Below are 27,443 nucleotides of genomic sequence, written 5' to 3'. Positions count from 1 at the left end.
ATTTTCACAACTATTGTGATGAAAACAAATACAAGCCAAACACTTTATTTTGAGCTTTATATTTTGTTTTAATAGACAAAGTATCAAAATATAGAGCACTTTTAATGATCTAAAGAACATCTTTTGGATAATGTGAATCCATTTGTTTATTCAAATTTTATTACAAAAAGTTAAAAAGGAAATTTCTCAAGTATATTTTTGTTGTTTTCTGGAATTTGAAATCAGGAAGGGTATTTGAGCTACAAAACTAACTCTTCCAAAATAATCAAATTAAATGATCCACTTAAAATATGATTGTAAATTGAAATTTATTTGTAACCAACCTCACATCAGAATTATCTTAATTGGGTCATACCACATATTACCACCAGATGGCGGTAAAAGATTAACTAACATTAAGCATCATCTCTACAATCCAGTGTGCTTAGCAATGTTTTAAGTTTCAACTCCTTTCAGAGTCTTTTTCATGTAAATGTTTTAAATAATTTCCAAATTCAGTGCAAATACCAATTCATTGGTCCTAATATAGGACTAAGGCTATTGGAACCTTAAGGTTATTACAATTATAAAACAAAATACTAGAAGAAATCATTCTCAACCATTTCAATAAAAAAAAAAAACATGGACAAGCACTTAGTAAAGAAGTTAAAAAGTTAGGCAATCATTTGGGAAGTTCTCTCTTATCAAAGGTGTTCTGGAGTATATACTATGTATATATACTATGTATGTTCTCTATACTGCATAGAATATAATTGTTCATAAAGAGAAAAAATAATCTATTATGTGGGAATGACTTAAACATGTGAAACATAAGTTTGAAATTATTTTAAAGTTATATCAGTGATTCTTTCTGTAGCATCACATAAATAGTTGAATGTTATTTTCCAAAGCCCACAATGGCTTTGTAGCATTTTCTATTGGGTACAATACACACGCGTGGCCCCTTTGGGTGCCCAGGGAAGACATACAAGGCTAAACTTCCATGGCCTATAATTCATAATTAATTGACTCCATATTAAATTTTAATTTTCTTCACAGGTAAGTTCATAAAAAAAATCATGTTTAAAATTCTTGTTCAATGTAAAATCCGAAGTTCTTGAAAGGGATTTTTCTTATTTGCCAATGAAATTCCTTAATATGTTTACTGATACTATCTATCCTCAAGAATCTTAAGAAAAGTTATTGCAAGAAGTCTTGTTTTTTTTATTTTTTTACTTTATTTATTTTTAGGAGACCTAATGCATTCTAGAGCAAGTATTTTTTTAATATGTCTTTTCACAAAATAGCATATTTCACATTTTCAAGTTTTTTACATACATTTTTCCCAACCTCTATGGACAAGTAACACTCAGAAATGTCAGCTTCTTTCAGTGATCACCTAACAAGGAAGTTGTGGCAAAAACTGTTAAAAATATAGTATATGTCAGGGACACCTGGGTGGCTCAGTCAGTTGAGTGTCCAACTCTGGCTCAGGTCATGATCTCGCAGTTGGTGAGTTTGAGCCCTGCGTCGGGCTCTGTGCTGACAGCTCAGGGCCTGGAGCCTGCTTCGGATTCTGTGTCTCCCTCTCTCTCTGCTCCTCCCCTGTTCACACTCTGTCTGTCTCTCAAAAATAAATAAAGATTAAAAAAAATTTTTTAATACAGTATATGTCAGAGTTTACACCCAATGATACAACAGATTAAAATAATTTGCATCTTTATACTTTCCTGATAAATTCTTATCTGATTTCAATAAGAATGCATCTAATTTTATTTTAGTTTGAATTGGCAAGTGAAAAATAATAACCTTTATCACTAATACACTGACAGAAGATATGGACATCGCCCTACATTTGTGATAAAACCTTCAAGGAAACGTTTGGTGTTAAAATATAATGTTCCATTTCAAATGTTTGTTTGATTAGCTCATCATGGAGGACTGCCTTATATCTCAGCCCTGCAGCGATGTACCATTGACATTTCAAAATTTGAATCAAGGTCCCATGATGCAAACCACTGGCTCTTGGGCTTATTTCAGTCCATTTTTCAAATACTGAAGATAAAAATAATATAACTCTCATTTATCTTTTTTTAATCTAAAAAGATGGTCTCTAAAAATACTGAGTCTGATTTCTGCATGGCGGCATTCAGTTTACGGAGGAGTGGTGTTTGATGTATTTAGACTAATTCTGTGTGCCCACTTCCTCAACCTACCTGTGACTACTTTTTGGATATCCGAAAATGGTCCTAAATGTCAGTTATCATTTATTACCACATTAGAGCTGCTATTTTTTCTTAGAGTAGCAAATTGTTTCTCTGTCCTCGTGTCTCTCTCAAAAATGGGAAAAAAAAGATCAAGACATCACAAGTAGCAAGAAAAAAGAAACAGCATATTAATTTGTATAAGTGAACTATTTCTATGCACTTACTATTTGGTTATCTTCCAGGCCTCTGTAGGAAGAGAAATCTGATTCCTATTTAAAATCTTTTGAACATGATATCATGCTTTAAAATTTATGTGTTTCAGGAAATGTGATGTGCCTACATTTTCATCTTTAAAAATATAATTTGACAAATAGTTCCCTAAATTGTTACTTAAAAACTCAGGGGTTATAAGAATACTTCTCCGTAACTGTAGGAATTCTAAATGCACAACTGTAACAGATTTCAGATACAATAACAAGCCTGTGAGGTGCCTTGTAAAAAAAAAATGTTCTCTCATTGCATATAAGAAATTCCAACCAACTTGGAATAACACACAGGGTTCTTTATCTCTTGGTCCTAGTCTATCTCTTGGAAATTTTAAGAGCTACTGCCCTTATGCATTCTCAACTCCAGCCATAGAAAGCTATTCAACAATCCCCTGTCATGTTATGTACAACCACATCTCCAAGACTTTTCTTCTCTTATTCTTGGAATCAGAAACACTTCTGAACCTTTTGTACTAACCTTCAGAACCAAATTCAATTTATGTTTTCTCATAAGTTGTTCATGCTTCAGTTCCAAAAATTAGTTGTTTCCTCCTCTGTATGTTCATAGCACTTTCATAGCACTTTCTACCTAATGCTGGTTATTATAACTTTTTGCTGTCTCACGACTTAATTAAATATTTATCTCACATTTCACACTATAGTTTCCTAGCACTAAATAACATATATGGTATATAACAGTGTCTAATAAATTTGTGCTATAGTCAAATGATGTAATAGTGCAATAATTTCTCCATCAAAATAAGTTTGAGGGTAAGAGAAGGGGTTGTATATATGTAAAATGCAAATCCTCAAGTTTTCTGCTTATTCTGGAGGTGCAGACCTACTGCCTGGGCAAAAATATTGATCACTTTCTAAGTAGTCCCTAGCTTAAGCTTCTTAACATTTCCCCTATTTTTTCTACATTGACAGGAATGGTAGTAAGTGTCCTTATCTTGTAGAATTGTAACCAGGATGAAACATGTTGATTTATCTAAAGAACTTAGACAATACCTGGCAACAACACAGGCCCTAAAATTATTTACTGTTATTAGTATGATTAAGAAACTCTACATTTTAAAGCACTAGGTATTTTCCCCAATTTAACACATTAATACATAAAAATATAAAATTGTGAGAGTTCTGCCAAAAAGAAGAGATACTTTTAAATTAGCCAAGATAACATAGAATACTACCTGCTAATAAAAGGAACAAACGATCAATGCAGAGAAATATACTAAGTGAAAAAAGCTAATCCCAAAAGGTTAAGTACAGTATAATTCCATTATTTAACATACATGCCATGATAACGTTATAGATTTGGAGAACTGATCAGCAACTGCCAGGTTTTTTTTTTTTAATTTTTTTTAACATTTATTTATTTTTGAGACAGAGAGAGACAGAGCATGAATGGGGGAGGATCAGAGAGAGAGGGAGACACAGAATTGGAAACAGGCTCCAGGCTCTGAGCCATCAGCCCAGAGCCCGACGTGGGGCTCGAACTCACGGACCGCGAGATCGTGACCTGAGCTGAAGTCGGACGCTTAACCGACTGCGCCACCCAGGCGCCCCAACTGCCAGGTTTAAAGTCAGGGGTGGAGTGAGGAGTGGTTATAAATAGGCAGCACAGTGAATCCCCATGGAGATGGAACAGTTCTGTGTGTTATCTGTGGTGTTGGATATACATCCGTGGACCTATGCATGTGACAGGCATTCATAGAATTAAATGCATGGATACACACACACACACACACACACACACACACACACACACACACACTCCCCATACATAAATACAAAGAATGCTGGGATCGCTGATTAAGACTGGTGAATTACATGAATGCCAATATCCTAGTTACCTAATTGTACAAAGTTTCACAAGATGTCATCATTAACAGAAACTGGGTCTCTTGATTTTATGAGTACATGTAAATCTATAGCTATCTCAAAATGAATGTTGAATTAAAAATTATTTATGACTGAAATTGTGATTGGATCCAAAATACTTAAGTAGTTATGGATAGACATCTATTTCTATCTAGGAGTAAACTCAGGTAGTTATATGTACATAAAGTAGGATGGAAACATCCATCTCAGTACTATCTCTCTTGCTTTGCTTGCATTTTAATGAACAATAAAGAACAGAAAAGATAAATTTAGTGACATTTACATATTTCATTCTATTATATTATTAAATAACTAACTCATATTTATTATACTTAATTTAAATGCAAAGTAATCTGCTTTCCTGAAATTGTTTGGCTGATAAATTCATTTCACATCATACTTTCATATGAGACATCTTCATCTGCAAAGTGTGATATTTTCTCCATCCTTCACATTTGAAGTGAAAAATGATTGAATGAAAACTGATCCCAGGCAGGAGCTGGATAGTACAGCACAGGCAATTGTTTAGAACTTAGACTCAAGCACAGATTTTTCTGGATGTTATTACTGATGTTGTTTAAAACTACCAGATCAAAGTGATAATAGAAAGCAGACAAGCTTTTCCTTGACTTTACTGTTGTTATTCAGTTCTGTACAGATAAGTGCTCCCCATACCTGCTCTTCCCCCAGGCTTAGACCCCTAAGAATTGGTCCCACTCACTTCCCTGACCTTGGCATGCAAATAGCCCTAGATCAGCACAGAAATCATATCTGTCCTAGAGTCAGTTCAATCACAGTGTGGAATACAGAAAAGGAGTAAAAAATCTAGCAGATTCCTTGCACAAGTGAGTAAAGGAGGTAACAGTGGAAAAGGAGGATTTAAGGAATTAAATAAAAAGACTTTAAATTCCCTGAAAATGTAGTAAAGGTACAGGACATTTTAGCTGTACTCATCAGAAGTTTACAGGCTTTGCATTTTCAAGTGCTACTTAAGTACTTTAAGTTATGTACCAGGGAGATTAGATGACATGCCCAAATTCATAGAGCTAGTTAATTGCAAACCCAACACTTAGACTTGGGTCCATTGTTGACTCATTGGCTCACACCATATTTTTGTGCTTAGAACATACACCTCGTAAATAAATATCATTCTGTGGTTTCATATGCTTTATACATGACAAAGAGAATCAGAAAGACTACCTTTTTAATTATTTTATTGTTATTTTGGTTATATTTGCAAACAAATACTGTCAATAGCCAGAAAAAGAAAAGCCCTCATCCAGTAATATTTACTTATTGTACAGGACCCTATGAAAGGCCTTTGTGTTTCACTCCTTTGTGTTCAACACGCTTCCTTCCAGTCCTGTTTACACTGGGACATTTTGCTAATTGACCCCCTGTATCTCATTGATCTGAGTTCCATACTAGAGTATCCTTTTAAACAGGTTGCAGGGTTTTAAGATCCAGAAAGCTATAAATCAGATGGGTACTGCCTCCGTGGGCCAGTAAAACATAAGCCATTTATCCCTGTACATTTGCTGACCTTTTGATCCTGCATTTGCAAAGGAAGTACCACTCAGTCAGGGTCTGGTCTTCCAAGTTGCCATTGAAATGAACCCACTGAACATTGTAATATTTCATTAGAACTTTTTGCTATTGTTTATTGTATATATGAATTATATATATATACATATATACATATACCTCAGGGGATGAGAATAATTTTGATTAATTTTTATTTAGGTGCATATAAAAATGTTTTTCTAATGTTCGTTTTCTTCAAAGTGTTTTTTATTCTTTCCTGGGATTGATGATAAATTAAATTCTACCTGCAAGACAGAAGGGGTTTGTATGCTTGAATGGTGACACTATTTCTGAGATAAAATAAAAGTTCAGGAAAGAGCTAACTTTCATTTATTGGTATAAAATATTAAAGCCCTTATTTTTAAGCATTAAAATTGAAACAGGATCACAGGATTCCAGGTAAGGTCATTTGAGGTTGATTTGTTTTAGAGAAAAATGTGGTAAAGAAATGCATCCTGAGATAGCCTGCCTCCATTATCAATTTTTAATCATTAAAAAAACAATGTTTTCAGGGTCTTTTCTTGACATTTTTATAAGGATGTGGTCATAGTTGATGAATACAATAAAAGCTACAAGTGGATAGATTCCGATGGATAAAATTATTCCAACGGATAGATTTTTCCAGTGGATAGAAATTTCCAGACAAAGTACGTATTACAAATGGGTTGAAAGGATTTTTAACTATAAATTGCGAACACCATGAAAATAATTTAAACTTTTATAAGGTCACTTGGTGTCATTTTCTATCATGATTGAATCATTGCACCCCCAGTTCAGACTCTAACAGCCTTAAAAATTTTGGATGAAGGTGTATGTTTTTGCAAGACAGTTCCAGAGTTTTTACTGTTTTTTTTTAAATCTTAGATATATCATTTCTCCCTTAAAAATTATATACATTAAATAATGCATAATTATACTATTAATCTTTTGGTGAACAATGTAAATTAGAGTAAATATGCAGTTCCATGTCCCAAAATAAATTATTAATGTAGTTAAATTCAGGAAGGCTTGTTTGATTCATGGATGGATCCTGGAGAAAGTGTTACAAAAGCTTTTGTTCTTTTTCATTCCTTTCATTGACTTTTATGCTATTCTTCAAACATTTAATAGAACCAATATTAAAAAATGTAGATAATAAGAAAAAGTCACCTGTAAAGTTTTCCTGATTTTTCTCATTGATTATGTCACGACTATTTTTGAAGGAGTTGAAATCAAATGCTTATTTTTGATACAATTCAATTTAATGAGCATACATCACATAAACACGGTTGTTTCTCTGCTGACTTTCTCCTCTTTACTCTTTCATTTATTCATGCAACAACATTTTGAGTGGCCACTCTGTGTCAAGAGCTGTCCCCAACACTGATGAGACACAAACACGTAAGGCTGTCAAGCTCTCTTTTTTTTCATACAGCTTATGATATAAAAGTGAAAGAAAACCAAACAAGCAAGTACTTTGCAGTGTAATATGTTATAATGAAATTCAAGGGTGCTGTGGAAGAACTTAGACAACATGTCTGTTAAGGAACCCGAGAAGCTGACCAAAGAGGCATCTAGGTTGGCACTAGGATTTGAGGTGGTCAACAAGTGAGAAGAATATTTCAGGTAATAAAATGAAGAAAATCAAAAGCAGTTGTTGGGAAGACATAGACAGATAGTTATGAATTAAATCTGGATTTTTTTGGAAGGAGTGGTGAAGGCAAAGAGCCAGGGCTAGACCATAATTGTAATATAGGTCAGGAAAGACTAAGAGAATAGGCAGGAGTTTAAAAGATTATGTCCTTTCATTCAGGTAACAGATACACACTTAGGGTCACTTGTATTTCTGATGCATGTACTACACATGATATTTGAGTACTATATTGGGATTGAGAAAACACCCATCTATTCATCATTCTAGATGGTCAGGTGGGAAGGACTTCCTTCAGGAGCCTGGTTCTAGGTTGATCCTTGAAGCTAAAACTTATATTTAGGTGTGCCTGGGTGACTCAGTCAGTTAAGTGTGTGACTTCGGCTTAGGTCATGATCTCACAGTTCATGAGTTCAGGCCCCGTGTCAGGCTCTGTGCTGACAGCTTAAAGCCTGGGGCCTGCTTTGGATTCTTTGTGTCCCTCTTTCTCCCTGCCCCTCCCTGCTTGTGCTCTGTCTCTCAAAAGTAAATAAACAATTAAAAATAAACAAATTAAATAAAAATAAAAAAAATAAAAGTTGTATTTAGAGATGAAAAGTGAGAAAGATGGAAACAATACCATAAAAATCTTTTTTAACAAAGATACTCATGCTAATATCCAGATCAAAAAGTTTTACTTTCATAACGTTTTGGCAGTTTTCTTCTGCAAATAAAAGGACAATTAGAAAAGGGATCTATTTTTATTTCCTGGATTCTACTAAATTTCTCCATGGATCCTCTGCTAGTCCTGTTTTCACAGATACATGAATAATTATATATGTGATATATAATATATATAATTATGTGTATGATATATATATATATATTTCTATATGTGGTTATATATTCTCTCATGTATTACATAATATATATTACCTGTAAAATTAATCATGAAGGATATGCAGCATTTCATAGAGATAATAAGACTTCAAGAAGAGAAAACTGTCATTTGAATTAGTTGGTAGGAAATAAATATTGTCAAAAGTACTTCATTATGTTTTAAGTAATAAAATATTACAATTTGGAGCTTCTGTTGTCCTAGGAACTATGATGTACACTTTTTGAAATTTACTTACAGTGAATATCCATTGTAGTGACAGTCCAGTTTATACATTCAGAAGGCTGTCTTTATGGAATTTTTAGAGTTCCTTCACTTTATAGCTTAGAGCTATCCATTAGGGTTGTTGTCAGGCTTTTTTTGTTTTTACCTAAGGCTGCTTCTAATGTCTGTTTTCAAGACTACTGGAATTAGACAATTAACAACATTAGTATAGTTGATGGTCTTGTCTGTAAGAATGGTAATAGGTTTCAAAAGATTAATAGCATGAGTAGAGTTGTATAATGGAACATCTGCAGAATAACCATTAAGCATATTTGTCATAGTAATTTTATTTGTGACTCCTGTAACAGAATTCTCAGTAACCAGCTAATATTTTGTACTGACCAAATACGTATTTGAAAACCTGGTTTTCATATGAATATGTGCCATAGAATGAGGACATTTGGGTTATGAATAATTTAAGCAAAACATAATTGACTATTATAATAGTAACATTACAATTTCAATTCACCTGTATTGTGCCCTGAATTGAATGTTTAACATAAACCAATAAATTTAACTAGCTACTTAATACTAATCAGTAAAAAATTGCATAAACTTATTAATTCATTATAAATATTAAATGAACCAGTATTTTAAATGTTTTAAAATAATTTTAAGAAAGGAAATATACATTCAAGGTGGATTATATTTTTGTTGCAAATTAGTATAAATAATAGCCATATTAACTACAAAGATATATGCAGCTCATATGATCCTTTCAAGCTAATGGATACAATAGCGCATGGTACCATACAATGCAGAGGAGAGAAGCATGTATGTCTGTATCCCAAGTAATCTCTGATGAGTACATTCCATGTGTCCATCTCCAAATAAAAGGTCTTCCTTCACTTGAATCATTTTTTTCCCATTTCAGTTCCACAGTAGAAGCTTATTTTAAACCAGCAGAGGAAATGGCTCCAAGAGTACAGAAAGACTCAAAAATGAATACAAATTCTTGTGCTTGACTCTGGTCTTGGCTTGGGTTCATATTTGTGGCTTCTCTAGAGGGAATATATACCACTTTTCAACTCCTTAATGTTCCTGTTGAAATCACAAAATATATTATCTAGAAGGAGATGTTTGAGCTGGGTCAGGCTCTGCAATGGTAGGTTCAGAATCATGAAAGCTGAGTGAGTTTGTGGGGTCATGAGAAGTTTTCAATGTGGTGGGGTAATTCTGTGAATGGCATGTTAAAGAGAAGATGGTGACATGGTCAAATTCTATGATAGAGAGGTGGGCTGAGTTTAGATTATGTACATCACTGTTTGCTACATTAATGGGATTTTATATTAACTGGAAGGTACTAAGAGTGCTTATAAGGTAGGGTATAGCCATTCTGGTGTCTTCGCAAAAAATGATTTGGCTGAAACAGGATTAGTAGGCAAGAAAAAAAATTAGGAGGCTGATGACCACACTAAGACTATAAACAGAAGATGATGAAGCCCTAGGAAGGCAATAAATAGGGATTAAGAGATTCTAACTAAAGCTCTTACTGAGGTAGATTGGACAAGATTTGATAATGGTCAGCAGAAAATAACAGTGAAGACTGGAGAATCTAACATGCTGTTAGTTATTCCAACACAAGAAAGAGATGAATAGTCACTTTATTAGTACAGCCAAAATTATAAACTAAAGAAAAAGCCTAAGTGAGAGAGAAGTAAGTTTGGCTTTTGGACGTCAGTTTTGAGGTCCCTGTAAAGAATATTTAATACATAGGAATAGTTAATCCTTTATGGAAATTAAATTTGGGATCAACATGAGGATCTTGAGATAATAACCACCACTATGGGAATGAATAATGCCATCCAGGGAGAACTAAGTGAAAAACAGAAGAGGGGGAAATTTCCTCTTAAAAGGGTGGGCAGAGGTGGAGGAACAGAAGGGGAGACCATGGCAGGATTGAAATAAAGGAGATAAAACAACTTTGAAGACAATAGGAAGTAGAAAAAAGATTTTTAGAAATAGGGTGAATCAATATTGCCAGACTGTTAAGCCCTTTAGGATAATTAAACAAAATTTTAGCCTTTGGCTACAGTAATTAGCAGGAAATTAGTAACATTAATAAGAACATTTTTAGTAAAGCAGTGATGACAGTCATTTAGTATTTATCTGACTTAAGGCTTTTAACTACTTTTGTGTCAAAAATAAATGTCTCTTGCAAATAGCCACATTTTTGTTTTCAAAGCAGATACATGGTTCAAATAAACTGACATGGTTGGGACAGGTTAGTTAGACACTTGAATAAGTCTTACCCTACAAAGGACTTTGTTTTGTTTAAATTTACCTATTGCTATTTTAGGCCAACACAAATTATTAAAATAATAACTCAACCTTATGTGTATGATAGCTGACCTGAGAGTTATAGAATAGGGATGACAGAGGCATAAATAGGTCATTCCCCATATTCCTGTAATACGGCAGAGCCAAACAATTCGTATACACACCACATTGCCTTTTAACCTTGCAAAATTAGTTAGCACTTTTATCAGACTAACAGATGAATATACTAAACTACACACGAGACTTTAGAACCAAAACACAGAATGTTATGGAATAAAAGGAACCTGCAAAACCAACCCCTGCAACTCTAAATATTAGGCCTTGAACATTTAATTTATTTGATCAAGAGAACATATTTATTATGGGAAAATCAGGCCTAGAACCCACATTACTATCCTTCAAATGTTTTTATTTCTTTTAAAGAAAAGATGCAAATGTTTGTGTTCCAATCAGATGTTTAATGCAAATTATTTTATTTTAGTCATTTGCACAAATATGCAGTATTTGTTTGAAAAAAATTGCTTAAAAGTTTAAATAAAAAGGGAGTGCCTGGGTGGCTCAGTTAAGTGTCATACTTTGGTGCAGGTCATGATCCCATGGTTCATGGATTCAAGCCCTGTATTGGGCTCTGTGCTAAAGCTCAGAGTCTGGAAACTGCTTTGGATTCCGTCTTTCTCTCTCTTTGCCCACCCTCCGCCCCGCTCTTGCTCTCTCTCTCTTTTACTCAAAAGTAAACATTAATTTTTTTTTTAATTTGAAAAAATAAAAATAAATGTTTATAAGTATGTATTTTTTTCCTCAGTGTACTTCCAGTTTTAAAAAGTGCTCTAGGGGCGCCTGGGTGGCGCAGTCGGTTGAGCGTCCGACTTCAGCCAGGTCACGATCTCGCGGTCTGTGAGTTCGAGCCCCACGTCGGGCTCTGGGCTGATGGCTCAGAGCCTGGAGCCTGTTTCCGATTCTGTGTCTCCCTCTCTCTTTGCCCCTCCCCCGTTCATGCTCTGTCTCTCTCTGTCCCAAAAAAAAAAAAAAAAAAGTGCTCTAATAGCAAGGTGTTGTGATTTTAAAGCAAATTTAGATCAAAGTATTTGTCAGTAATGAAAGATTATCATCGCATAAAATTTACTAAAACTGGAATTGGAGGCATTGGCTTAGCTCTGTTTTATTAAGCCTTCAACCATACAGAGCTGGAAAACATACCCAAAAAGTTTAAAGTGCAGGTAACACAACACAAGATTTCCCTGGAGGGTAATGCTTAAGTCCTGTGCTTCCAAGAATAGCAAGAAGACCAGATAGTCTATCCAATGTCTCTACTAACCCCTTTCCTGTTATGAACTCAGAGTTTCCTAATATTTGAGTGAATTGAAGAAAAATTTAATGCCGCTCAATTCTATCTTAATACATGTTCTAGTGAAGTAGAATTGGCAAGTAAACCAAGAGACTGGCCATACTGTATCATGTCCTAACCAAAGAATGTCCTCATGACATTCCTGTCCCAGTGTAGCCATGGACTGTCTCCCCTGTGGTCATGAATCTTTGAAGGTGTAATTCTTACTCACCAGTGTTATATGTGCTGCATGGTACCCAAGTCTGACTGGCCATGATCATAAACAAAAGGGGGAAGGAGGTCAGCATCATCTAAACTCCATCTGCCAGTTCCTTTATCATAAGCATAACAGAGCAGGAACTGGGTTTTGCCAAACATGTTGCACTAATTATCAACATTGTAGAGGAAAGCACTGTGTCTCAGAAACGGAGAATGGCTTTCCTCAGAGATTTCTGGCTTCTTGAGCAGTAGGATGTCGATGACTGTAGAGCAAATGGCTGAAGACCACCATTCCTTCAAGTTTTCACGTGCCTATAGGAACACTTTTCAGAGGCTTTGTCCTAGTAGACATGAGCCTAAAGTTTTACTTATGGGTTTGTCATCTCCTTTACATAGAGACACCAGAGCAAGATGGTCCCTGGCCTTGGGCCAGACCCATATCTGTGTCTACCAGTCCACCAATTCTGAAAGATGGTTTTATCTTCCTCTCAAAAGACCAGACAGCACACCCAAAGGGTTTAGTGGCTTTTTAATAAAACAGCTTAAATCACAAAATGACTTGTTACACACCTGTATCCCAGAAGCATGTTTCACATATATGTAACTATAGATGAAGAAATTCTTCTCAGCAAAAGCAGCGTCTGCTTCACAGTGATCATCCAATCCTAAAAATAAAGAGAAACATACCAAAATGAGAAATTAGCAGCAGGCATGGCTCCAGAGCCTTTCTCATCCCATGTCTAAGGACATACAAAAAAACCCATGCAAGAAGGACAGAAATGGCAGCCATCTAACATCAGCAGGGTTAGTGAACAGACCCTACTCACTGTGCTAGTACAAGCCTCTACCTCCTCTTTGTCTGGACTTCCTTGTGCTCTATTGTCTACCTTTTCAAATCACTTTCTCTGACTCACAGCTTTGTTTCCTAATCTCAATCTTGTTCTCCTCTGATTTGCTTCATATCAATGACTAATAAAGCAATTGAGTGTTGTCTCCCAACCCCTACCTCAATCTGGGTTTATGATTAAACAAAATACTCTGAAACATGCTAAAATACACTAGTGAATAACCTGCATTGAAAAATTAAGGTTATATAAGCACAATGCTTCAAAATTTAGAATGGAATGCCTCCCTAATCCTGCTTATTTGGAATCATATGTGTACGATTTTATAAATGCAGAGAAAATAGTTATTGTAAATGTTTCCTTAAGTTTAATTTATTGCTGAAATACACAATATACAATATTGTATTGTATACAATACAATATATTTTCTTCTTTTTTTCTCCCCCACCTCCTTCTCTTTTATCCTTCCTTATCCTTTCATTTTGGCATTGGTTTTATTTTTATCTTTTAGAAGTTTTTTCAAAAATTTTTTAATGTTTATTTTTGAGAGGGAGAGAGCAAGAGAGACAGAAAGCAAACAGCAGAGGGGCAGAGAGAGAAGAAGACACAAAATCTGAAGCAGGCTCCAGGTTCTGAGCTGCCAGTACAGAGCATGACGCAGGACTTGAACCCATGGACCGTGAGATCATGAACTGAGCCGAAGCTGGACACTCAACCAACTGAGCCAGCCAGACGCCTCCTAGGAATTTTAGTATAAAGTTAAATTGTATAATTTAGGAGAGAGTACAGTGATAGACTGTTATTGTTATTAGTAGTAATAGCAATCTCAGTACTAACAAGAGCAGTATCAACTTCATCATCATCATCACCATAGTTTTTACATTAACTCAAGTAAATATTGCCAGAGTTTACATGCCAGCATTATGTCCCCCCAAATATGTAGTGAAATTCACTTATTTAACTTCTGAAAATGCCATCATAGAGAATGATATCAAATAGTTCTGCTTCTTTAGCTTGGTAGAAATTAACTAGATATATGGATTGGCCTGATTCTTTACCTGAAGAATAGCATATAAATTTAAAGTTATATAGTCTTAAAGTCATAATATCAAATTGATAGTTTAAAATTAGAATAAAAGACATATTCAAAGTATCAACCCATGTGTAACTATTTTCTGTGGTTCTCATTTTCACTTTCAATATATCATAGGAAGTGCTCACATAGTAATACATACAGTCTGGCTCTAAATAAATAGGTCAAATATCCTGAAGTAAAATAAGAGAATTAATACCTTAACCTCAAATGGTTCTGTTTTGAAAATATATCTTGGAATATGGGAAATATTCAAAATGTAGGAAATAGAGGAAATACATTCAAGAGAATTTGATAAATATGAAAGACTATAGAATATATAAAAGAAGTTTTTTTCTCTGAATAACTTGAGTCTGTATCTGCTTGAAGATTGAAACCTCTTCTAGAAAATTCTAGGTGGGAGATTTAATTAATAAAGTGTCATTTAAAAGTTAATGATACTTGGGGCACCTGGGTGACTCAATCGGTTGAGCATCTGACTTCAGCTCAGGTCATGATTTCGTGGTTCGTGGGTTCAAGTCCTGCATTGGGTTCTCTGCTGTCAGCACAGAGCCTGCTTCAGATTCTCTGCCCCACACTCTCTCTGCCCTTCCCCTGCTGTTTTCTCTCTCTCTCAAAAAAATAAATACATAAATAAATAAATAATGATACTTAACAAAGATTTGATTTTAGTAATTAAAATTATAATGTATAAAATATTGAGGTCATATGGATACATACAAAATTCAAAACATGCATATGGAAATTGGCTTTATTCATATGCTTTCAAAATTTTATAGAATAAGATATAAATCCATTTTCTCAATTTTCTTTTATATTCTTAGAAGATATATATATTTATATTTATATATAAAGTAACATAACAAATATAATTTTGCAACATATAATTAAATATTTAACATTTACAGAAAAGGGCAGTCATATTTTTATGCCACATAAGAGTTCGATCTTCAGGAGCAATTAAATTAAAAATTCAAAATTAAATGTAACACACTACGTCTTTTGGAAGCTTTATTTGTTTTTTTTATTTTAATCCTAGTATAGTTAACATACCATGTTATATTAGTTTCAGGTATAGAATATAATGATTTAACAATCCTACACATTACTCAGTGGTCTTTGAGATAAATATGCACTTAATCCCCTTAACCTATTTCACCCATTTCCCCACCAGCCTCCCCTCTGGTAACCATCAGTTTGTTCTCTATACTTAAGATCTGTTTTTTAGTTTGCCTCTTTTTATTTGTTTTTCTTAAATTCCACATGTGAGTGATCATATGGTATTTGCCTTTCTGACTTATTTCACTTAGCATTATATTCTCCAGATCCATCCATGTTGTTGCAAATGGCAAGACTTTATATGTTAAGAGATAAATCCCTTTTCTCAATTTTCTTTTAGATTCTTGGAATATATATATATATATATATATATATATATATATATATCATAAATACATTATGCAACATATAATTAAAAACTTCATATTTATAGAAAATGGCAGTCTTATTTTCTCCATTTAATTATTGATGGACACTTGGGATGATTCCATAATTTGGCTCTTGTAAATAATGCTGCAATGAATATAGGGATATATATATCTTCAAATTAGTGTTTTCATATTCTGTGGGTAAATATACATAATGGGATTACTGTATCATATGTTCTATTTTTAATTTTTGAGGAACATTCATAGTGTTTTCCATAGTGACTGCTCCAGTTTGTATTCCCACATTGCAGGAGAGTTCCTTTTCCTCCACAAGCTTACTAATATGTGTTGTTTTTTGTGTTTTTGATTTTAGTCATTTTGACAGATGTGCAGTGATATCCCATTGCAGTTTTGATTTGCATTTCCTGGCTGATGAGTGATGTTGAGCATATTTCATGTGTCTGTTAGCCATCTGCATGTCTTCTTTGGAGAAATGTCTGTACATGTGTTTTCCCATTTTTAATTGGATTATTTTTCTGGTGTTGAGTTGTAGGAGTTCTTTATATATTCTGGATACTAACCCTTTATCAGATATGTCATTTGCAAATATCTTCTCCCATTCAGTAGGTTTTCTTTTAGTTTTGTTGGTTATTGCCTTTGCTGTACAGAAGTTTTTGTTTTGATATAATCCCAATAGTTCATTTTTGCTTTTGTTTCCCTTGCTTAAGAGACCTATCTAGAAAAATGTTGCTATGGCTGATGTCAGAGGAATTACTGCTTTGCTCTCTTCTAGGATTTTCATGGTTTCATCTCTCACATTTAGTTCCTTAATCCATTTTGAGTTTTATTATGCTTGATGGTGTCATTGAATTACCTAGTCTATTTTCATTTATTATTATTACTTTCATCTCTCCTGTTCATCCTGATTGCTTTCCTTGACTCTGTCCTCCAGGTCACTGGTCCATTCTTTTGCTTCCTCTAGTCCATTATTTTTTCCATCCTGTGTATTTTTTTTAATATATGAAATTTATTGTCAAATTGGTTTCCATACAACACCCAGTGCTCATCCAAAAAGATGCCCTCTTCAATACCCATCACCTGCCCACCCTCCCTCCCACCCTCCATCAACTCTCAGTTTGTTCTCAGTTTTTAAGAGTCTCTTATGCTTTGGCTCTCTCCCACTCTAACCTCTTATCTTGTGTATTTTTAATTTCATTTATTGAGATCTTCATCTCTGACTGTTTCTTTGTTATGTTTTTCTATCTTTTCATTGATGGTCTCACTGAGGTCCTCCATCCTTTTCTCAAGTCCAAGTGAATATCTTTATGACCATTATTTTAAATTGTCCATCAGGCATGTTACTTATCTGTGTTTTGCCTACGTTTCTTGCTGTGATTTTGTCCTGTTCTTTCATTTGGAACATATTCCTGCATCTCCTCATTTTTTTCTCTCTGTGTCTGTTTCTGTATGTTATGAAAGTCAGCTCTATCTCCTCCTCTTGAATGTAGTGAACTTATGAAGAGGAGGTCCCATAGTGCTCTGCAATGCAGTGTCTCTCTTGTTCAACAGAACCTGTCACTTTAGGAGTGTCTCCTACGTGTTGCATGCATCCTGATGTTGTGGAAAGATGTTTTGCTTTCAGTCCAGTCATTTGTAATTGTTCTCTTTGTCTGTTATGGGCAGAGTTTGGTCCCTCTGTTGTTGTTGCTTGGCCATTCTGGGGCCATCTTGGAATTATATTGAATCAGACCAATTATTTACCAGACAACCAAACTACAGGAGAACATGAAGGCAGGGTGAATGGTAACAGCAAGATCCACACCCATGGAAGGGGACCTGTAGCTTCTGGCGAATGAGGCAGGCTATTTAAGCATATGGTAGAGACAACACACGGTGTTAGCAAGCTTTTAACTGGTCTTCTTTGGTAGCGGACCTGGAATTGAGGCCTGGTTGGAGGCAGTGTGTCCACAGGAGAATACATGGGTGGGACACACTATTAGGAAGTTAGGTAGCCAGTGTTGTCACTCTGCTGGTTCCTGACAATGTCCATGTGTCTAAGCTTCAGGGTGGTGGAGGGAAATGATGCCTGCCAGCTGCTTTGGTCCTGGAGAAATCCCCAATGAGCCTTGCATCTTTAGCAAATGCTCTGAGATTAGTAAATAAATATACCACATATTCTCCAGGGGGTTTTCAAACTGCTGCCTCTGTGCTATATATCTATAGGGCTGTTTTTTTGGTACTGTCTCTTTAAGGGCAGGGTGAATTTCCTGTCACCCTCCTGGTGTGATATTCTATTTCTCTCCCCTCTCTGTGTCCATGGGGTCTTTCTCTCCCACAGAAAGTCCAGCAGGTTTGCTTAGCTCCTCACCTGTCTCCACCCTTCCTACCCTTTTTGATGTCTCCTCATCCCTACATTTAGCTGGGGAAAGTTTGTTGAGTCTTCAGGTCATTTTCTGGGTTATTTACACTGATGGGAGGAGGTGAGCTTAGGGTCCTTCAACTCCACCATCTTCCCTGGAAGTCTGTAACAGTTTATTTTGATGAACTTCAACCTCTGTTAATATCTTGGGCCAAAATCTAACCACTGTTAGACTTCCACAAGGAAAAAAAAATGAGACAGCCTATCCCATTACATGATCAACATTTAAAAGTAAAATTTTACCAAAAATATACAAATAGCATCATTAGAACATTTATTCTGGTCTACTGGGGAGGCTAGCAAACGTCTTTTTAGCATCAGTTTGGGAGACCTAATTCTCTGTCTGGTCATTAGCTTTCAGCTGCCAAATTATAGACATCAGTGTTCCATGGGGAAAGCACTTCAGTTTCAGGTATTTGAAGAGTTAGTGTTTTTTGAGTGCTACTAAGATATGTGACATCAGGTATCAATTTATACTTATACATAAAAAATGAAAATATAGCATCTATAACAAAAAGATGACCACCCTTAAAATTATATCATAAAGAAAGTAGCATAGGGTTTATGACTGCATGCACAAGAGTTTATTACTCTATGAATCAGTTAATCTTTCAGTTCTTTTAGTTACTCTTTGGTAGGGTAAATAATTATTTCAATATTGCCATTTATTTATAGTATTTAAAGACTATGAATTTCATTAGCCTCATATATGAGTTTAACAAACATAAATATATTATATTTCAATATTCAATTATTAGGCATTCTTCCTAAATTAATGTTGTTTTCTAAAAGTGGAGATCATAATTTTGCCTTCCCTCTTATTGTGAAAAGATAGTATCCCCTTTTCCTCTTTTTCACATGAATATTTTTCTGGGTATGTTCCTTGATTCAGAAATCTAGGAACCAAAAGGACAATCTCTCCCATCTCCATATAATGTATCCTAATAGAACAGAGAGAAGAATATTCCGATCAAAAATTCCCTTTGGTTTCCTTTAATTGACATGAGTAACAAGCCATTTTTCAACGTTTATTTATTTTTGGGACAGAGAGACAGAGCATGAACGGGGGAGGGGCAGAGAGAGAGGGAGACACAGAATCGGAAACTGGCTCCAGGCTCTGAGCCATCAGCCCAGAGCCTGACGCGGGGTTCGAACTCCCGGACCGCGAGATCGTGACCTGGCTGAAGTCGGACGCTTAACCGACTGCGCCACCCAGGCGCCCCAGTAACAAGCCATTTTTATTTTCTTCCATGACATTGAACTTTAATGACTTCAAACCAGTTGTTTTTCAGAATGCCCTCTATATCAGCATGCTTGATTGTTTTCTCACAGTAAGATTCAAGTTAAACATTGTTGGGAGGGGAAAAAATATGGGTGATGATTAGCTAAATTTGGATTACCAGAATATAAACAGAGAGTCTTAGGTTGCTGACCATTGTATGGATTTGGTGCTTTTTGTGTCATGTGTTGATGCTGATGCTAGGTCAGTGTAGAGCTGAAATAGGAAATATTCCACATATGTAGTAGGCAGATTTATGATCCTCCTCCCCCCGGCTCCCGCCACCACCCAAGTTCTCATCCACTGGCTATTCCAAGGAACACTAATCTAGGTACTTCTGTGAAATACTTTGCAGATGGAGATGAGATTATTAAGTGACCTTAAAAATAAGTTTATCCTAAATTATTATCCTGATTATCCTAAATTATTTGGAAGGCCCAATTACACAGACTTTAAGAGGAGAGTAGTGTGAAAGATGTGTCGAAAGAGGGAGTGAGATGAGAGATGAGGCCGAGGAAAAGCTGGACATGAAACTTGAGAAAAATTAGACTGTCAGTGCCATTTAGAAGATGGAGAGGCGGGGGTGGGAGCATGGACCCAGAAAAGCAGACAACCTCTGTAGGCTGAGAATGACCCCCCAGTGACAGCCCAGCAGGGAAGCAGGGAGCATCGTCCTACCACCTCTAGGAAATGAATTCCGCCAACTACTTGAATGAATTTAGAATGGGATTTACTACCAGAGCCTTCAGACAGGTAGAAGTTTTTCCAGCCCTTGATTTCAGCCTTATAGAACTCTATGCAAAAGACTCAGCTGTGCCACACTGTACCTGAACTTTTGATCTACAGAATTCTGACAATGAATGTGTTTCTTTTTAAATTACTAATTTTGTGTTACTTTTTAAAGAAGTGATTGAAATCCAATACAACAGAGGAATGGTTGTGGTTTCCTCAATAGGGCATTTTAGTAGCCCTTTTTTTAGAAGGTAGTGAGGGTGGAACATGCGCCATGTGACTCTGGGTCACTTCCAATAAGAAATGGTTTTCTTATTTGTATATATACCATCTCCTTCACCATCAGCTGACTTGAAGGCAGGCACACCAAGAGATACTCAAGGAGTGTATTTTGAGCATGCCAAATTACCTTACAATTAAAATAAGGTATGTCAGGATCCAAAGGTATATAGAATTGAGCAGCTTTAGCATAGTTGTTTTCTGAGTCTTGTTTAGCAAACACTGTCACCCATTCTTTTGAGCTTTATTATATTTTCTTTTTCTAAGGAAATTTTTATTATGTTTATTTGTACATTTATGGGAAGACAATTATAAAGGACTGTCTTAGACTTCAAGAATACTCCTTTTCATGGATTTTGTTGTCCATATTTTTTATTTTAATGAACTGTGATACAATAAAAACTGCCCATTCACTCACTCATTCATTCATTCATTCATTCAAGAAATGTGCATTGAATGTCCTCTTTTGCCAGGCATTGTTCCCATTAATACTTTTGTGAAAATGCAGCTGGTAAATTGATTTCACATGGTGAATATGAAAAGTAAGAGTTCACCATATTAAGGGGTTAGTAATGGTACGCTTCCTACATCCTGTGCAACACTCCCAAGTTAACATACTCAGTTTTCTTAAGGTTAGTATTTGTTAAAAGGTTATATCCTGGATTGTTATGGGCTTCTTCCCACTTAGATACCACTCTGCATTCAAATATGAGGAGTCCATTTAATACCCTAGGGTTTCCCAGGACTATTATAAATAAACATCAGCCTTCCCTGTGCCTGTATCTCCTGCTGCTATAAGCTCACTAATTTCTCTATGTCGTTCTCTAGAATTTATGTGTACCATGTGTAAACATGGATTATTATATATACACATACTTTCTACTCCTGTCTATTGAGAGAGCCTAGCATCAGTGACAGCACAGTGGCAATGAACACAATCTGCATTCCAATTTTGCTTTCTATTAAAAAGAGCTAGCACTCCTTGCAGAAATGGCTGATTCTATCCTATTTTGGATAGGAAGTATATAAGAGGATCCACCTGAAAAGTTCGTCTCATACATCTAGTGAAATGGAGAGCAATTGAAGGAATTTGAACGTATCAACAAAACCTGATTTATGCTTGAAAAAAGATTCACTCTGGCTGCCATGTTGGAAATAGACTCCAGTAGTTAAGAACAGGATCAAGGACACCTGGTAGGAGACTAGTACATTAATCTAGATTACAGAAGATGGTAGAAATAGTGAGAAGTGCTCAAGATTCTTAATATATATTGAAGATGAAGTCTAGGATATCCTGATTAATTAGAGGTAGAAATAGAATGTACATTAAAGGGTGGTGGTGTGTATATGCATGTGTGAGACAAAGAGGGAGGGAGAAAGTTAATTCCAGCCCACAATTTCCAGAGTTTTGCTCTGAGCTACTGAGTTTACATTTTCAAAAAGTGAGATGGATAGACAATAGGAGAAAAGAAATTTGGTGGGTAGAGGGGAAAAGTCGGGAAATCAGTCATATGCATGCTTATTTAAAGCTATCTATAGGCTTCTAAATATAATTAGGCATTGGCAATGATCTATAGCTAAGGGTAGAAAGCTGAGCTAAGGATACAAATCTGGGGATCATCAGTACATTGCCCGTATTGAACTAGGAAACTGGGTCAGATCATCAAGTGAGTCAGCATACACACGAAGAAAAGGTCCCCAGACAACCTTGGCATGCTACTACAATCACTGATTTTATGTCTTCAGTTCTAAATACAATTTGATCTCAAATACTGTTTTTGCTAAGTTGAATTTTAATAATGATTATCACTGCTCTAAAAAACCATGACTTAGCAGGGAGATTTTAGGCCTTCTGAGGATACCAGTGGTGTTAGTTGTTTTTGAGCAAAGACTTTTTAATCACCGTTCCCTGAACTTTCTAAAGCTACTAAAAATAGTCCAATAATTGCAAAATATAAATTTGTTACTACAGTGTATATAGGGGTTAGAGCACACCTTTTATAATTTTAAATGTTCCATTTGGCCTATTAATCCATAGAACTTTTTGCATTTTATTTCATGACAAAACTTCATTTGTCTCATTGGGAAAAACACTTCCCGGTCTAGCAAAATTGACTCTTCATGAATATGCAACAGGTTTAGCTGCTTTAAGTTCATCTCTCACATAGTTCTCAAACCCTAGAATTGGAATAGTCCGTTTCCAAATTAGGTGATAAAAGTAGCCTTATGGCTTTTTAGAGTAATTCATAGGTTTTGGAACCAGAAGGTTTTGAATCACACTCTCTACTACTCGTCTTAGGTACATTTTGCAATGCTTTTAAATGTCAATTTCCTGATTTATAAATTGTAGTTGGTAGTAATACTGACAAGGATACTATTTAGAGTGACTAGAAAAAATCTGCTTATAATGCTTAGAAAAATAAGTAATAGCTAGCTGTTGTTATAATATGTAGCTAACACCATCTCTAATATTATTGCACTGGCGTCATAAATTCATTATCTCCTTTTAAAAATTACCTGGAACCTAGAAAGTACATAATGTGTGGGTCCTATTCTGATTATTATTAGCTTTTCACTGCAAAGTCAAGAGAAGAAGCCGCTTACCTCTAAAAATCCTAAGTAAGACAATTTTAAGAAACTCTTACACTATTGTTTCCTGTGTATTTTTATTTCCAGGGATTATAAACAATTTCTAAAAATTTCCCTTATTTTATGAAATGTTTGGATAGTAAATATCAAACTTTAAAAATTTTTTTTTCAACGTTTATTTATTTTTTGGGACAGAGAGAGACAGAGCATGAACGGAGGAGGGGCAGAGAGAGAGGGAGACACAGAATCGGAAACAGGCTCCAGGCTCTGAGCCATCAGCCCAGAGCCTGATGCGGGGATTCGAACTCCCGGACCGCGAGATCGTGACCTGGCTGAAGTTGGACGCTTAACCGACTGCGCCACCCAGGCGCCCCTCAAACTTTTAAATGTTTATTTATTTGAAAGACAGAGGGGGTGGGAGAGAGAGAGCATACATGTGTGAGCAAGAGAGGAGCAGAAAGAGGGAGAAAGGGAATCTCAAGCAGGCTCCACATGCTCAGCCCAGAGCCAGAGGCCGGGCTCGATCTCACAAACATAACCTGAGCCAAAATCAAGAGTCTGATGCTTAACCAACTGAGCCACCCAGGAGCCCAACAAATATCAAACTTTTTGAAAATAGTGAATATTTTCTATTAGGGTATTCTTTATTTTTGAATTAACTTTCTTATACTTAGTAATTTAGGGACAATTAGAACTGTAATAAAAATATTTCACATATGTATTAACAATTTAGTGTTCCTAGTATACCTACAATTTCTTCAGTTCATTCTTCAAAATGTGATGTATGTTTCTCTGAAAACAAAAATTGGATACAGTTATGAAATAGGACAGCTGATTTGAATTTCTGGCAGACAAATTCACAAATTCATGTTTAAAATGCTGCTGTGCAAAAGTTAACATTCTACCTATAGCTGAGATCACCTTTTTCTAAGTGTTTTTTATTTTCTTTAATTTTTTTCCTGTCCCTGGTGTATGTCTCAAATTTTGAGTATAAGACTAGCACCCAGGGACTATTTCAAATTCATAAAATCTATATAGAAAAAAAACTTAACATTTTAGGCATATTTTGCTGCACTGACAGATATCCATAAATTAAGAAATGCTTATTTTTCTGCTTAGCACTATAACCATCTGCTTAAAAAGTGTTGGTTAAATATGATATCGCAGGTCCTTCATTAAATGAGACACCCGAGTTTCATTTTGGGCTCCAATGAACAATTCCGAATGCCATTCAAAGTGACAGTTCAGGTCTGCTCTTTTTTTTTTTTTTCTCGCAGACATTTGCAAAACTTTCATGTTTTTGAGATGATCTTCAGAGAGAAACAATCTAAATGAGGTGGGGTTGACTGCTTGCAAGTTCTCACAATGCAGCAGCTGAATAGACAGCTTTCCACAGTCCTGTAACACATGGTCTGTCTGGTTTATAAACCACCAGATTGATTAACGGATCCCATGAAGTCCTAGTAGAATAAGAAACTGCAACTCCTGTGTGTAAATCAGGCCTTGACAAGCCGTAAATATGAGACATATGGTGTCTGTTTTAGAGCACAGGCTTTGGAGTTCAGCAGAACAGGGATCACATCTTGGCCTCATTGCTTACAGTTTGACCTTGGGAATATTTATGTTCTGGGTCTCATTTTCTCCAATTGAAAATAAAGATAATAAAAGCTACCTCACAAATTGTTTGACAGATTAAATAAGCTCATATGTGTGTACAGTGTCTGATACTCATTAGCACCAATCAAAAATAACCATTTTATAAAATGTGTTGTCACTCCTGGGGCTGGCTTTGTGTTGTCACAATTGATAAAGGCATTTAGCTTAGCAGCTCAACCCCATACAATGCCTGAGAAAATCAAAACCAAGCATGATTTATTTCTTAAGGAAACCCATCTTCATTAGTGGGGGTAACATAGTGGTTTGCAAGTTATCTGCCTTAAAACCCACAATGTTTCTGTCTTCACCTAGGTCAGTGTCTCTGACTTCACAGCCAACTGTGCTGCTTGGTACCTTGTCCCCATTCTCAGTGTGTGCCTAGGAATTTTTCTCATATTTAGTTGTCCCTTATTTAGGACATGGATTCCAGTCCTCTTGAACAGAGCCCTGACAGATGGCCAGGCTTAAATATTCCTCTTTTTCTAGCAAACAATTTTTTAACCTTTTGACCCAACTCCTGGCTAAATTCTCATTTTCACTTGGGTCTATCATAACACCCAATGTAATTGTGCTCTAGAAATAGGATGTTCCTACCATCCTGGCATCCTGGGCAAGCTGGACCATACTAAAAATACTAGAATGTAGGTCTCTGCTCACTTCTATGGTCTGATTAGTTCTCTAGTTTACCTCTTTGCTTTTTGTGCTTAGCTGCTGCCCGTTGACAATGGAAGATGTGCTGTATAGCCTGGATGTACTTGTGACAAGCACTGTTTTCTCTCTGTCCCACGGCAATGACCCTTTCTCCCTCACTACCCTGATCCTGTTTTTGTTTGGATAGCAGTGTGCCCAACTTTGAGTGTGAACTGTTCCAATACTCTTATGTTAATCATAATTCCTTTTACGAGTGATTGTTTTAGGTGCAGGCATGTAACCCAGTTTTTACCAAGATCTAAGAGGAAGACAACTGGGAGACTTTTAGAGAGATTATTCTTCCTGATTAATAAAAGAAAGAAAAAAGAAATCTATATGAGGAGACACTAACCCTTTGTTCTCTCTACCACCCTTTACTGTTTTGAACATCATGGAAGAGGGTCCAAAACCTGGATCTGAGGCACTTATCTTTCAAACATTAGGTGACAAACCTGGGGATGGAATTCAAGGCAGTGATGGAATAAACCAAGTAGGCGAGAGCCTAGGTTCTCGAAGGCATCACTGATGTATGGAAGAGTAAGACACTGCCTAACTCTGTGGTTTCTGTTAGTATCATTTTACCAGACTCTTCATTTGATTTTAAGTTATATTTAGCCTGAATATCCTGATTCAAATGATATGCATAGTAATAAATGAGGGTTCTTTTAAAAATTGTATTAGCATTTAAGGGATCTAAACCTTCTTTGCCGAAGGATCCACTAAATCATAAATTTCCTACTTTTTCAATGACAACTGAGCAAACAATAAATCAGCTTGAGACTTTATTTTATTTTACCTTATTTCATTTTCACTTACTCCCTTTCTTTCCATATGGAAGAACATTTATTAATTCAATAATCACTTATGTCCTCAATGTAACCAGTAAGTGCCCTTTAGGAGAGCAGAAAATTGACAAAGAAAGATGAAAATTGCTCCTAAATAACTATAATACAGAGCAACATATGATGAATAAGCGATGAGCAGTAAGATGTGGGTTTATTGAACGTAGAAAGGTTACTTCCATTAAACTCTTTCTAAATCACATATCCTAAAGAAGGGGAATGGACATCTTGAAATTATGGAAATAATGAAATTTTTGAAGTGGGGCAGAAAATTTGAGTTTGATTCACCACTGCTTACCAGAGAAATGATCCTACACTAGTTAATTAAACACTGTTTTGAAGTTTACATACTTATAAGATGAAGATAATGACACCTTATTCAGGGAGTTGTTGGTAAGTTGAACTCTGCATATGAAACCCTGCAGGCATGGTTGTTCCACATATTTTAATTATTGCATTCATCTTAGATGTACAGAATGAATGGTTTGGAATAAGAAGAGTCTTTGTCTTGTATTTGAATATTGTGTTGTCATGAATTCATTCAATTTTTTTCTTAAAACAACCCTAAAAGGCAGGCTGTAGAGCTAACATCATCAATAATATGAGTAAAGGAGATTCAGGTGTTGTGTTGTTTTGTGAAAAGTAAACTAAATGGGAACCTATATTACCTGAAATCCAGTCTTATTTCTATACAAACCTGGCCCATGACCACAGGTATGCCAGATAACCTCTCATACCCACACAGAGAACACACTTAATTCTTTATAAACTAGAGATACTCAAACAGACACACTCTAATTCCCACTATAACTCTTTGGCTACTGAAATGACATAGTCTTCAAGAACATAGGATCTGGGACTTGAACTCACATACTTTCATTTTGAGTCCAATATATTTTTTGGTGAGGCCCTGAATGATAACTTAATTAAATAGGATTTAGACCACTGCACAAAATGGTCCCACTTTCAGTGTCTCTAATACTCATTGATTATCCTTCTGCCATTTACAGTTTCAGATTAAAAGAATAATTTACTATCCTATATGAAAGATCAACTAGTTGATTAAATGAAGTGATGA

Source organism: Prionailurus viverrinus, chromosome A1, assembly GCF_022837055.1.
Source record: "Prionailurus viverrinus isolate Anna chromosome A1, UM_Priviv_1.0, whole genome shotgun sequence".
NCBI lineage: Eukaryota > Metazoa > Chordata > Mammalia > Carnivora > Felidae > Prionailurus > Prionailurus viverrinus.
Note: the sequence above shows the minus strand (reverse complement) of the source record.